The 12,798-nt window shown below is 40.2% G+C and overlaps 1 protein-coding gene across 7 annotated transcripts in view; it reads right to left on the bottom strand.

Moving 5' to 3' along the window:
- Positions 1–12,062, bottom strand: part of TAB3 (TGF-beta activated kinase 1 (MAP3K7) binding protein 3) — a 49,064-nt gene extending 37,002 nt beyond the window's left edge. For 4 of the 7 annotated variants that reach the window (XM_080612075.1, XM_080612074.1, XM_080612077.1 and 1 more), the window contains exon 1: positions 11,638–12,061. The gene's annotated coding sequence lies outside the window, so the exon portion shown is untranslated. Of the gene's footprint in view, positions 1–11,637 lie in introns of all 7 variants that reach the window. The other 3 variants (XM_080612079.1, XM_080612078.1, XM_080612080.1) reach the window with 1 other exon arrangement.
- Between the last annotated feature and the right edge of the window lie 736 nt (positions 12,063–12,798).

The raw sequence follows: 12,798 nt of genomic DNA, 5'->3' as shown, positions 1-12,798 counted from the left end.
TAAATTTCACACAAATTTGAACACATGTAAAGAAAACCTATGTTCAACTCTCTGTGCATACTTGCTTAAATACAGTTCTATTATTTTGATAATTTGTCATGTACACTCAACCACTTTGATTAGAAGAGCAACTTTTTATGTATTTGAAAAGTTAATCAGACACAGGCAAAATAGTCTTCTAATGAAACACTACCTTTATAATCAACAAATTTTCAAGTATGTGAGTGTAAAGATATTATTTATTTATATATGCTCAATTCAACTGAATAGATTCTAGAATAAACAGAAACTGCACATAAAGAAAAACAGATACACACTTAAGCTACAAATTCAACCACTGTAGTACTATCTACTAATTTACATCAAAGTACTCATTACTTTTACCAAACCTGTCAGTAACTGAACACCAACATGAAAGAATCATTAAAAGCATGCTTAAATTGTATGCAGAGTGAAAATCTTTAGTAACTTCCTACAAAAAAGCAACTTCTAAAATTCAAATTATTACTTTCAAGTAAGAGCCATAGAACTAAAGGAAATCTCATTACTAGAATTCAAAATTACATTTTCGCAATTTACAGAACTGTTCCTTCAACTGCTTTAACCTAAATAAAATTGGACTTTCAAATGTATTTCACATTTTAAGTCAGTTTTTAAATTACTGGTGTAAAACAATTATGTCTCTTTAGAGAAGACTACGTAATAGAATAGACATAACCTAGGCTAGTCTGGGAATAAGCAGATAGCAAATTCTGCAATATTAGTACTTCTGATTAAGGTGCTATTGAATTCTATTTCCAGAAAAAAGGGAGAAGAAGTGGAATTCTTAAACATTAGAAATTCAAAATAATTAACAGAAGGAAAAAAAATAAAAAAAAAACCCACACAAACCCAAAAATTATCAACATAATTACACCTAAATACTCAGCTTCTTACAAACTTTTTTAACAGGGAGCATAAGGCTGCAGTCTATTTCTCTTCTATGCAGAGAAACAGAAATACGCATTTATAAAGAAAAGAAATACTTAACATCCAAATGCATCTGTTTTTTTCTCCAGTATACAGTGTCACAACTGAAAACATTGAACAAACAGCAGCAATCCCAGAAAAAAAAGATAGGGTTTGGTACTGTCGCTGAACTCTGAAAAACATTAAAAAATTGAAACAAGCGAGCATTAGGCACAAAACCCTTTTAACTTCAGGAAAACACTTTTCAAGGAGGGTTGGAGGAAATAATTTCTTCGTCCAGGGAAGAATTCCTTGACACAAAATGCTTAGCCATAACGCAAACTCTGGGTGTTCTCACAAGAGAAAATGATCACATCGGGAGTCTCACCCAACTGTTTTATAATCACTTTAAACCAGCAAAATTACAATGATTCTGAAAAAAGAATTTGCTTCTCCCTTCCTTTGAATGCTTGCCCCTCCCAATGTGCTAGCAGAAATGTTTAGGGACGAAATGGTGAACTGAACATTATTAGAGCTGGACTTTGATTTACAAGCCCTAAATACTAGTTCAATCTAGATCGACTCCCTGATTCACCTCAAAATCCCATGAAACCTTGTGCTATAATCAGATACAAAACATTGAATCAGAAGTGGGCAGCCAGGGGTGAGAGACAGAAGTGTTAAATAACAAAATGGCATGATGAGATCTCACCAGGAAGATTTCAGAATCAGACTCTCCATTTAGGTAAGACAGAAAAGACTACTACAAATTAGTCCATTACAAAAGCAGTCCAAGTCATAAATCTTTGATTCCATTTACAGATTTCCTTCTGGGACACACAGGCACCTCACAGTTGCAATGAACTAGGCAATCAATAATTTTAGTTGCAATCAATGTATCTGGTTGGTCATAGTTTACTTAGTGTTTTAGCCACTGAAGGAAAACAGGTAACATTTCTAGAACTCTTATTTTCAAGGTTAAATGATAGAACAATGAGCATCCCTGTGAAATCCAAATCACCTACGTTCAAGCAAGCCAGGAAACTAAACCTTTGTGAACAGTTAATTGCCCACAGGTTCCCTGAAAACCTGCCTAAGTCTTCATTTTCTTTTTATTTGGAAGAACCAGGAAGAGTTCTTAGCCTTGACCACAGGAAACCAAAAAACGATCAGTCTGGATTAGTTGTGAATTTCAGGGATTAGCAAAAAAGAATCACAGAACAGAGAAAATGACCCAAACAGCAGGGCAAAGTATGTAAAAATACCTACAGTGTGCTTAAAAATCTTAGTATTTTAATATTAGATGTATAGAAGCGATATGAGTTTAACCTAGTGTCATGAAAGAATTAAAACACCTAAAAAGTTTGAAAGCTTCACAGATCCCTCCTGAAAAGTTATTCAGCAGAAAGTTTTATAATTACATTAATAAATTCAGAAGTTACGCACCTCTGACTATCCAACTTAATTCATAAACCTAAGACAAAATACATGTACTCAAATATATCCATAACAACAAGCCATTATAAATCAATCTGGGGGTTTACACCATCATAAACTCATTTACTGTTTTAGCATTCTTTTTTTCATAGCAATGTAATTAACTGTTAGAAGAACCCCAGTTAAATACTGTTTAATTCAACTGCAATACAAATATTTCACTGCTTTTTAAGAATGCACTCCTGAAATAACCACCTGAATACTTCCTGAATACTAAAAAAAAAAAATAAAATCCATCAATATTTTTGTAGAGTATCTGTCTGCAATATAATCGTCTAGCAGCATTCTGTCATGCTTTACATAATATCAGGTAACCAAGGACCTAGGATGCTCATGCTACATCACATGGGATCATCGCTACTCATGAACAAATACTCGAACCATTACGTTTTTCTGGTTGCTTGACATTTACTGCAGTTTAATGAAAACTGAGATTATTTACAATTACAAAACTTGTTTACATAATTCTCAAATTCTACAATACACAGAAATATCTTGCCCTACAATTTAAAAAAAAAAAAAAAAAAACCACAAAAAGCCCACTACAGTAAGAAAACAAAAAAATACTTCTGGAGTCAGACATAAGAAAGGTCTAAGCAAATCTACATGCTCGGGGGAATGCATTTAAGAGTTTTCATTTTCTGAACAGACTAAATAGCCTGTACCATAAATAGTTTGATTTAAAAATGAGTGCAGCTTACATAAGCATGTAGCAGTCATCTTAACCATTTTACTGTTGGCAATACAACTAACAGTGGCAAAAAAAGTATATAAACATGGTCAGTTCAGAATGCAGCATTCAGGAACTAATTCAAAATACCAGTAGACTTTACTACAAACTACTGTTAACAAGGCTTAAACTCAGATATTCTGTGAATGAACAAGTGCGTACAGTAGACCAATGATTATGCTCAAGAAAATTTATACAGAATAGTCCCAAAGCAGGAATTTGCCACTGTCATAAGACAGTAACTTTTACACTGTACGTAAGTCCAGGCACATATGTATTTTCTGGAATCTATGTCGTAGCACATAATAAAAACATAAGAACAAGAGATAAAAAAACATTAATGTCATAGCTACTTTTTTTCCCCTCCTGAGTCAAAGACTATAAATCAAAGAAAAATACTTAAACAATCCCACCACAACCCACTCTTCTTCTAGCATTCTAGGGACTTATAAAACCCTGACCTTTCAGACCTTTCCAAAAACCAAGAGACATTAAGAGAATTCTTCTGACAGAAAGATGGACTAAATAATGACATATGACGTAGATTTTAACAGGAATCAATGCAGGAGGGAGACAGGCACAGGACAGGACAGAAAAGAACTGGGGGCTTGTTGGTTGGTTTTGTGGTTATTTTAAAACTGAATTCACAGAATAATAGAGACAAACTTGTTTTGATCCTTCTCCGCCAGTTCCCTAACACCACTTCCCCTTCATACACTTCTTGGAGAAACCAAGTGCGCGAACAGCAATCACAAAGGGACTGCTTCAGTGAGTCGGGCAATAAAAAGTTTTCTCTACGTCCCCCAACCATCAAAATAGAAGCAGAATTTTCTCTTTGAGAAGATATGGATTCCTTAAAAGATGAGAGGAGTAGAATCATACAATCATAGAACTGTTAGGGTTGGAAAGTACCTTAAGGTCATTCAGTTCCAACCCCCATGCCATGGGCACAGACACCTCACAATAAACCATGCCACCCAAGGCTCTGTCCAACCTGGCCTTGAACACTGCCAGGGATGAAGCATTCACAACCTGCGTGGGCAACCCGTTCCAGTGCCTCACCACCCTTACAGTAAAGAACTTCCTCCTTATATCTAATCTAAACTTCCTCTGTTTAAGTTTTAACTCATTACCCCTTCTCCTATCACTACAGTCCCTAATGAAGAGTCCCTCCCCAGCATCCTTATAGGTCCCCTTCTGGAAGGCTGCTATGAGGTCTCCACACAGCCTTCTCTTCTCCAGGCTGAACAGCCCCAACTTTCTCACTCTGTCTTCATACAGGAGCTGCTCCAGTCCCCTGATCATCCTCATGGCACCTCATCTGGACTTGTTCCAACAGTTCCATGTCCTTTTTATGTTGAGGAGACCAGAACTGTACACAATACTCCAAGCGAGGTCTCATGATAGCAAGTAGAAGCTCTTCCCTCATTTTTTCTGTTGTTTCTAGGAAGGGAATCCTCCATCACGCTGAAGACATCTGTCCACTAACACTGTGTTCTGACCTCTCACTAACAGACATACGTGAGAACAAACTGCACCAGGACTTTTGAAAATGAAAAGCGTAGACTGAACTGTACAGATAAGAAACAAACAACACAAACATGCCCTGCTCACATCTTGGGTAACATATGCTCTTAGGAGATGTGTCATGCATTTTTGTTACAACTTTTACAGAGAGTGGTCTCAGTTAGGGAAAAGCAGCTTTCGTGTTCCTCCAGAAACAGAAGTACTGTTTTGTCACAGTACCAGCAATGTCAGTGCTGCTGATACTAGTGCCTTGCTGAGTAACAATAGAAAGAGATCAGTGAAGACCCCTCAGTGTCCACGTTACTAAAGAAAGACGTCAGCCAGTTAACAGTACTAAAAGCATCAGGAGCTGTGGCATAAAGTTGCTGAGAGCAAGTTTCTTGTCTCTGGAAAACTTTAAGCTGTTTTCTAGACAAGCCACTAATTTATTTCCCTCTCACAGACCCCTTCCTCCTATATGAAGGAATTCTATTTCAACATTTTGGTGACTTTGACTTTTCTTCTCTCCACACCTTCCCCCCACCCTCTCTTTTTTCACCATAGTAGAAGACCATTTCTAAAGACAGACCAAAAGAACTGATCTTACTTAGGTCTCACTTAGGCCTAAGGCTACCTTGAGCCTCATTTACCTCAACTCCCAAATCCGGAAAAGGACTGGCAGGTCGAACATTTGCTTGACTTGGAACTTTTAAAGCAACAGCAGCAGTTACTATATCTAGAGAGAGGGCTTCAAAAGCAAAGAGGCAGATTTCATTTAAGAGGGATCTTTCTGTCATTTATAAACTTAACTCCACTGCAACAGATACAGTACTAAGTGCTTTTCCCTTCTGTCCTCTCTTCCTTTATACTGGATATTGTAAGAAAACAACAGTAAGATAATATGTTTGTTACAGAAAGTACTAATAAGCTCAAACCAACACAGAAGGAAGCTGGATGTGAGCTTATCCCACTGTCACTACCTGCTACTAAAACCAGTACACACCAAAGGCTAACGTCTTCAGTACAGAAGCAAGAGTACAAAACTGCATACATCACCCTTAACAATTACTCAAAAAGCTCATAAGCTCACAACACATGAAACATACCCAGACCAGCAGTGAGATCTGTTTTGAAATACCTGTATAAAACACTGATGCTCATGAAGGAACAGCAAGCAAGCTTTTATAACCACATTTTCACAATGCTGTCCTAACAGCAGGAAATGAAGGAGAGACCCAACTGTTACCCCATGCTGTCCATTTAAGACTTACTAATGAGCTGCAAAACCCACACTAATCCACAAAAGCACTGACAAAAATGTCTATTTTTACATATAATTTAAGTGTTCTGAGTTCAGTTGCTTGACAATTTCAAGATAACTAAAAACACATCTGCACAGTGCCAGATCATCCAGCAGCTGAAACTTCATTTGTACCAGAAAAGGACTTACAGTGACATTCAGTAGAACTACCCCAAAAATAGTAAAGTTTCTGCCACCTCCAAGTCAGCAGCAGGAAGAAAGATAACATTTCATGTAGAAGTTTTTGTCAATAGAAACATATCCTATTAACATCTTTGGAGCAAACAGGAAGCAGCACAGTGAAATTGTACCAAGTTAATGCCTCTCCTTATCTGGACATGTCATTTCTGATCTGCCATTAGCAGGATTACAGTGAGAATTACTATTGCATCAAGACAATCTTAAGAATTTCCGGAAAGAAGGCAGATACACTTCAGCAGCAATGCTCCACAGAAGACTTAATGCCTGGCTTACTAAGTTTGCAAGCTGATCTTCAAAACCATCAACATGAAAGCCAATTTTTATATTGCTATTATAACTTGCACAATATCCAGGTAAAAAAGAAAAAACACCCAACAAACAAAAAAACACAAGCAAACTCATATCCACCCCTCTACTTGCTCTGAACTATTACTGATCCCATGTACAATGCCAAAAAACAAAGAAGAAAACAAATCCATATTTTTTTAAGTGCTAGGAATAAAAGCCTACAGGTTGTGTTAAGCCAAAGTATACAAACTGACTACAGAACAAAAAGAAATACAGTTAAAGAGTTATACCAATCCAACAAATGCTATGGCATACATAGAACAAAGCAAGCCAATTGCCAGCTATCTTCAGGAAGTTATGATGTTTTAAACCAGTATGAATTGTTCAAACAGGTGAGACTTCAGGATAAGTTAACTTAGAACATAACCAAGAAAAGTAAAACTGAAAGCTTAAAGCTGCAATGAGATTAAAATACTAGTGCTGCTGTGGATCTCACTACCAAGTATGATAAGAAGCAGTCGGCAGTGAATACGTTTTAGAAAAGTATCCAATTTTTTTTCTGCCACAACATCCAAGACATACTCAAAATATTAGATTTTTTTTCTAAAAGTATCCCTAGATCACCCATGATTTCACAGAAATTGATCCACTTTCCAAATTAACACACTTTAGTGGATACATAATTTCATCTGAAAGCAAGTATTGCATTAAAGCATACTGCATGTAGAACACGACTGACTGAACTTGCTGAAAGGTGTTTTTAAGAAAACATTCTTAATTCTCCAACAGCAAGCCCACAGGCAGGTAGGAAAACATCTATACTTGAGCTATGACAGTAAGGTTACCAAAAACTAACTGTAGCAGAACAACCTTTATATCTTTCTATAACTTTACTGTTTGCTTATGAAGCCACCCTGCTTATTACTACCCAATGAAAAGAGCAAAAGCGTAAGTAATTTTCCTTACTATAAAGCTAGGTTAGGACAAAACCTGAAGCATCTTAAAAGCATTGAAGATGCTTCAATTCAAATTCAAGCCACAAATAAAATAAAGCCTATCTGGAATTCAAGAACTAATGCTTTTTAAGAACACAAAGCTCTACATAATCTTAATAGAGATGACATTTTTCACTTTTAGACTGTGGTGCTGTGCTGTCCATTATGAAACAGCACCTGAAGGCGGAGAAACATTTAACATAGTAATCAGCAGGGTGTAAGGATATTGAAACGTTAGTTTCACTCAACATTAAACGGAGACACACACATGGTGGGACCTATCTAGTATAATTAAACTTCAAAAAGAAAAAGTACAAAAAACCTCCCCCAAACATTAAGAATTCACTGCCTATCTTGATCTGTATGGTTTATTAGCAACACTGTAACTTTGTCTTCTTATCACACACTGAATTTTGCCAGATGCATTTCAGCTTCTCAGGTCAATAAAAAGGCTCCAGTGATGTTTTCTCTGATAGTCTAGTGGACCCTAATATCACAGTGCCATCTTTTAAGCACTGATCAACACATCAGAAGTTACTGACCAACTATCCACACCACACAGAATAAGACACACTCAAATGGATACTCAGTACTACAAAACGATCTACACTACTAAATTGGACTTTGATCTTTTTCTAAAGCTGAAGAGACAAATTTACATAGTGTTACTAGCATATTCACAATATGGAAACCTTTCAAACGACAACTTTGATACTTTAAGTATCAGTTAAGAACCTATTCTAGAAATGTTTTCAACCAACACCTTCAATACTTACATACATAAGCCTAAACAAGTATTTCAAAACTCTCATCTTTCCATTTAGAAAGAATGTTTCACACATGCAAATTTGCACCATGATATCACCACACATTCAACCTCAACAAAATAATTCTTGGTCTTTCACAAGAACAAGACAGCTAATACCACCTTTCACACAGTATTTTAGTCTACGATGCCCCTACAGAAATAATACTCTACAGACAGTTTACGCTATACAGGTAACTGAAGGATAGCCCCTACTTGGAAAACAAAAACAAGAACAAAAAAAGAGACAAATACCACCAGAAAAGTTTGGCAGGGATTTGAAAGTAATACCCTAATATCACTTTAGGCACTAAGCAGCAACAATTTCCAGTTTAGCTTTACTTTTCTGTTTGAGAAAAGACAGTAATAGGAACAGGAAAAAATATTGCGAAACCACAAGTCACAGTTATTTCTTCTACCTTGTAAATTAAAACACTTAGTCCAAAATGTGCCTATGAAAAAGCGTGAGCCTCTGTATAAACTGTTAGTTTCACTCTCCATTTGTGACTTGCCTTATAAAGGTACCATGTAACAAAAATAACTCACTGCACATACATTTATGTGTGTAGACAGGTACATACTTACCAGGTGCTGCACCTACTTCAGCTTACAGCAGTAGAAAGAGCAGCATCATACAGACACTCCTAGAGGAGAATGTGTCACACCAGAGTTGAGTTGGATGACTAAGCGTACACGATAGAGTTGATATTACCCAAAAATTACTGGATTTGGTCATTTACTCAACATTTGGATCAGCACTAAAATATCGAAGGCTTCTGCTTGTGGTATTAGTGATTTTACTGTGTCACTGCAGCTCTGCAAGTAAAGATCTGAACTATCATCCCACTAGAAGAATCAGTCATTTGAAAAGTAACTCAAAAACCCATCTTCTTAAGTTTCATATTTATTATGTACTGCAGTACATAAAGAAAACAGGTAAATCCGACCCTAACCAAGAATACTTTTGCAGGTCATACTTTGAGGCTAGTTAAGCCATTTAAAAATACATACAAAATGAATCATCACACAAGTCAGGAGGAAGCATATACAGTCCAGTGCAACCAAACCTTAACTTCATTTAAGCACTACATAATTTCTGAGAGGGTACAGAAAGAGACAAGCTATTACTGACTAACCTTAAGAATCGTATTAATGTATTGTCTTGGATGACTTCAAAGAAATCCTTTACCATTAGGATTACTGTTTACCATTACTCCTCTGCAACTCAGCAGACAGACACCAGCACCACCAGAGCTGGGTGGAAGAGAAGACACATTTTTACAACACCTATTCAACTTGTCTTGCCTTCCTTGAGATGACAGCTAATGAAAGGAAAAAGAAGCCTTGATGAGATCCAGGAAACAACAAGAAAGAACGGACACAGATCTCATCATACCCTCTTTACATTTATCTGCAATCATTTATAGTAAAGGTTATGACCATAGCCAGACAAAAATGCAATATAAAAGTATAATTTCATACTAAGCATCCATCACACTTATTCAACTCACTGCACCTAAACCAAAAGTTTTATGATTAAAGAGAAGCTTAAGTGCTGATTTTGTTACTCTTTACTACTGTGTGTAGAATCTGACACATCAGTAATTTTATGGATGAACTGAGACAGTCTATACATACAGTCATACAGGCTGTTACAGCATTCTTCAGATTGCTGCTATCAACTAACACCATTCACAAGACAGGACAAAGGGCAGGCTTTAACAAATGTTGTGAAATACTTTATTTTTAAGAATCCTGTTTGTCTCTCACTACTAAGAGAAATGAATGTAAAATTTCTTCTTTTTACATGAAATATGCTAACTGAAAATATACTGGAAAAAGGGCAAAAGAAAGTATTGCTCTTCTCCCAGATCCAGAAAAGAAGAACTAACAGAACAGACCTTTGACCATGCGGGCTGTACCTGTAAATTTTAAGAGTTCTTTTACGCAAAGCTCTCTGAAAACAGAACTTGTCTGTTCTGCTGTGGACCTGCCACAGAACATGAGCCTATATACAATTACTACTCAATTTTGTAACATGAACACCAGCACTAAAAATAACAGGCGCCTATCAATACATCAGCAGGATGGGTTGGCATGGAAAAGGGGGAAAGGAAACCTACTGCACAAAATCAAGCTGAAAAAATCCTAAAATGTACTTATAAAAACAATCATAAAAGCACTATAAATAGCTACCTTTTCAGCTAATTTATTCATCTAATATTTACTGTATTCATCAGCTATAAAGATATCAATAGACTACTAACAGCATCTTCAAATTAGCTATCACTGAAATCTTCAAATACAGTTTCACACATATCTACCTGAACATAGTGCCTTGCTTTCAAGTTTCTCCATTACCTTCCAGTGTGACATACTCAGACCATTCCCTATTTTTGGTCATAGCGATTCTCTATCAAACTCCCAAATATAGTTATTCTCAAGCCACTTAAGCAATTGCCTTTCCTCTCGTTTTCTCCTTGCTAAAGCAAGGGAATGAACAGCCAATATCACATTACAAGTCCTGTTTGAACAAGGGGAAAACACACCAGCTACACACTCAAACGCTAGTACTGGAACAATATCAAGCCATAAAAGTAGCCTACTGTCACCATATCCACCTATATTTAAAAAACAAACCAAAATAAGACCCAAGCTATTGTTCTCAACAGCCAACACAAACAGCGGATTTGATCTCAAATCTGACCTAAAGGCAAGACTCTGGACAGAGCATAACTAAGGTCTTGCTACCTTTGAGGGCCTTCTAACTCTAAGGCAGAAGCCAAGCCACATCAGCAGCATCATCATACCGCAGTCAACACGCCGAAAAGGCAGCGGCAGCTCTTTCTCCTGTGAGTTTACTTGGTTTTTATGTCTTTGCTACACAGCAAGAGCAGCATCTGCGGCCCAGCACACACCACAGCCCCTGCTAAGCAGACACAGGCACAGGATCCCCGGGCGGACACCCTTTCCGAAGGGCTTCAAAACACAAAGACCAAAGTTTTCCCTGCTCGCTGCGTGGGAGCGCAGCAGCAAAACAACCACCAGTATCAACACCAGCACCCTCCCATCACCACACCCCTGCCCCCGCCGATCCCGCGGGCACCCACGGCCCACGCCAGCTCAGTCTCCCCGCGGCAGCCCGTCTCCCCCCTAGCCTATCTCTCATCTGTCCAGGGGGGGTACGGCTCACCCCACAGCCGGTTGGAGAGGGGAAACAGCGCAGAGGTATCACCCCCACCGACACACACTCTGTCCCTGATGGGACACCCTCGGCAGCCGGGCAGCCCTGCCCGCTCCCCAGATTCAGACCCCCGCACCTCTCCCTCTGCTTTCCCACCCCTGGTCCCGGGGCCTGCCCCCTCACCGTGCTGCGCTGGGGGATCGGCTCCGGCGGAGGCTGCATGCCCGCTCGCCCGCCCGGCCCCTCGGCTCTGCCCCGGGCCTCCGGGATGGCGAACGTAGGGAAGGCGGCGGGTGTGGGGGTGTGTGTGTGTGTGTGTGTGTGTGTGTGTGTGTGTGTGGTGTGGTGGACGGCACGCGACGAGGTGCCCCGCGCGAGCCCTCCCGCTCCTCCTGAGCGATAAGCCGGGGGGAGGGGGGGTGGGACAGAAGGAACGGGAGAGGCAAACGGGGTCCCCCCCGGTGAGGGCGCCTGGAGCGGGGAAGGGGAAAGGGAAGTGGGGAGGGGGATCTCCGTATGGCACCTGATCTTTAAGAGGGGATGGGGGGGAGGGAACAGGGGAAAGGGGGTCCTGGAACGCGCCGCGCGGCCGGAAAGCGCTTCCGGGATCGCCGGGCTGCGCCGCACGCTCAGTGCAGGGCGCTGAGGCCGCCGGGCTCGCGCCGGGGGGAGGAGCCCGGCCTGCGCCGACCAGGCTCCGACATGGCGCGGCCCGCGCGCGACGCCTGGCTACGTCCTCGCGAGACTTGCGGCGGGGGGGGTGGGGCTTTGAGCGGAGGCGGTGTTGTGGTGAGGGGGTGTGTATGTGTATGGGGAGTAGGCGGGGCTGGGTTGCAGAAGCCTGTTGTATTCACTCTGTCTGTTTGCACGGCGGGAGCTTTTCCTCAGTGCGCTTGATAAAAGTTCCCCGTAGTTGTTTTCAGAGAGGTGGTGGGTGGTTGCCATGGTGCTGCGCAGAGGTGCTGGCGAGTGGGGAAGTAAGGTTCGGAGGGCAAGTGAGCAGCCGGGATCCGGCAGCGAAAGGCAGCGAACGGGAGTTAGCACCGCTGTGAGGGCTGCCCGCTTGGCAGAAGCCGCCTCCTCTGCATGGTTAGGCGGTTTTGGAAACTTCCGAGTATTATCGTCCGCAGTACGTTGTGCGGACACACTTTATTTGCCGCCTTCCGATACTGAAAAAGCGGCCATGTGAAAGATGGGAGCAGACTCTTATGGTCTGTTGCGATAGGACGAGGGGTGATGGTATTAAACTAAAGGAGGGGAGATTCAGGCTGGACATGAGGAAGAAATTGTTATAATGAAGGTGATAAAATGCTGTCACAGGTTGCCTACTTTTTTTGCGTTCAA

The sequence above is a fragment of the Psittacula echo genome (genome assembly GCF_963264785.1).
Source record: "Psittacula echo genome assembly, chromosome: 3".
Taxonomy (NCBI): Eukaryota; Metazoa; Chordata; class Aves; order Psittaciformes; family Psittacidae; genus Psittacula; species Psittacula echo.
Note: the sequence above shows the minus strand (reverse complement) of the source record. Positions and strands in the feature narration are given on the sequence as shown.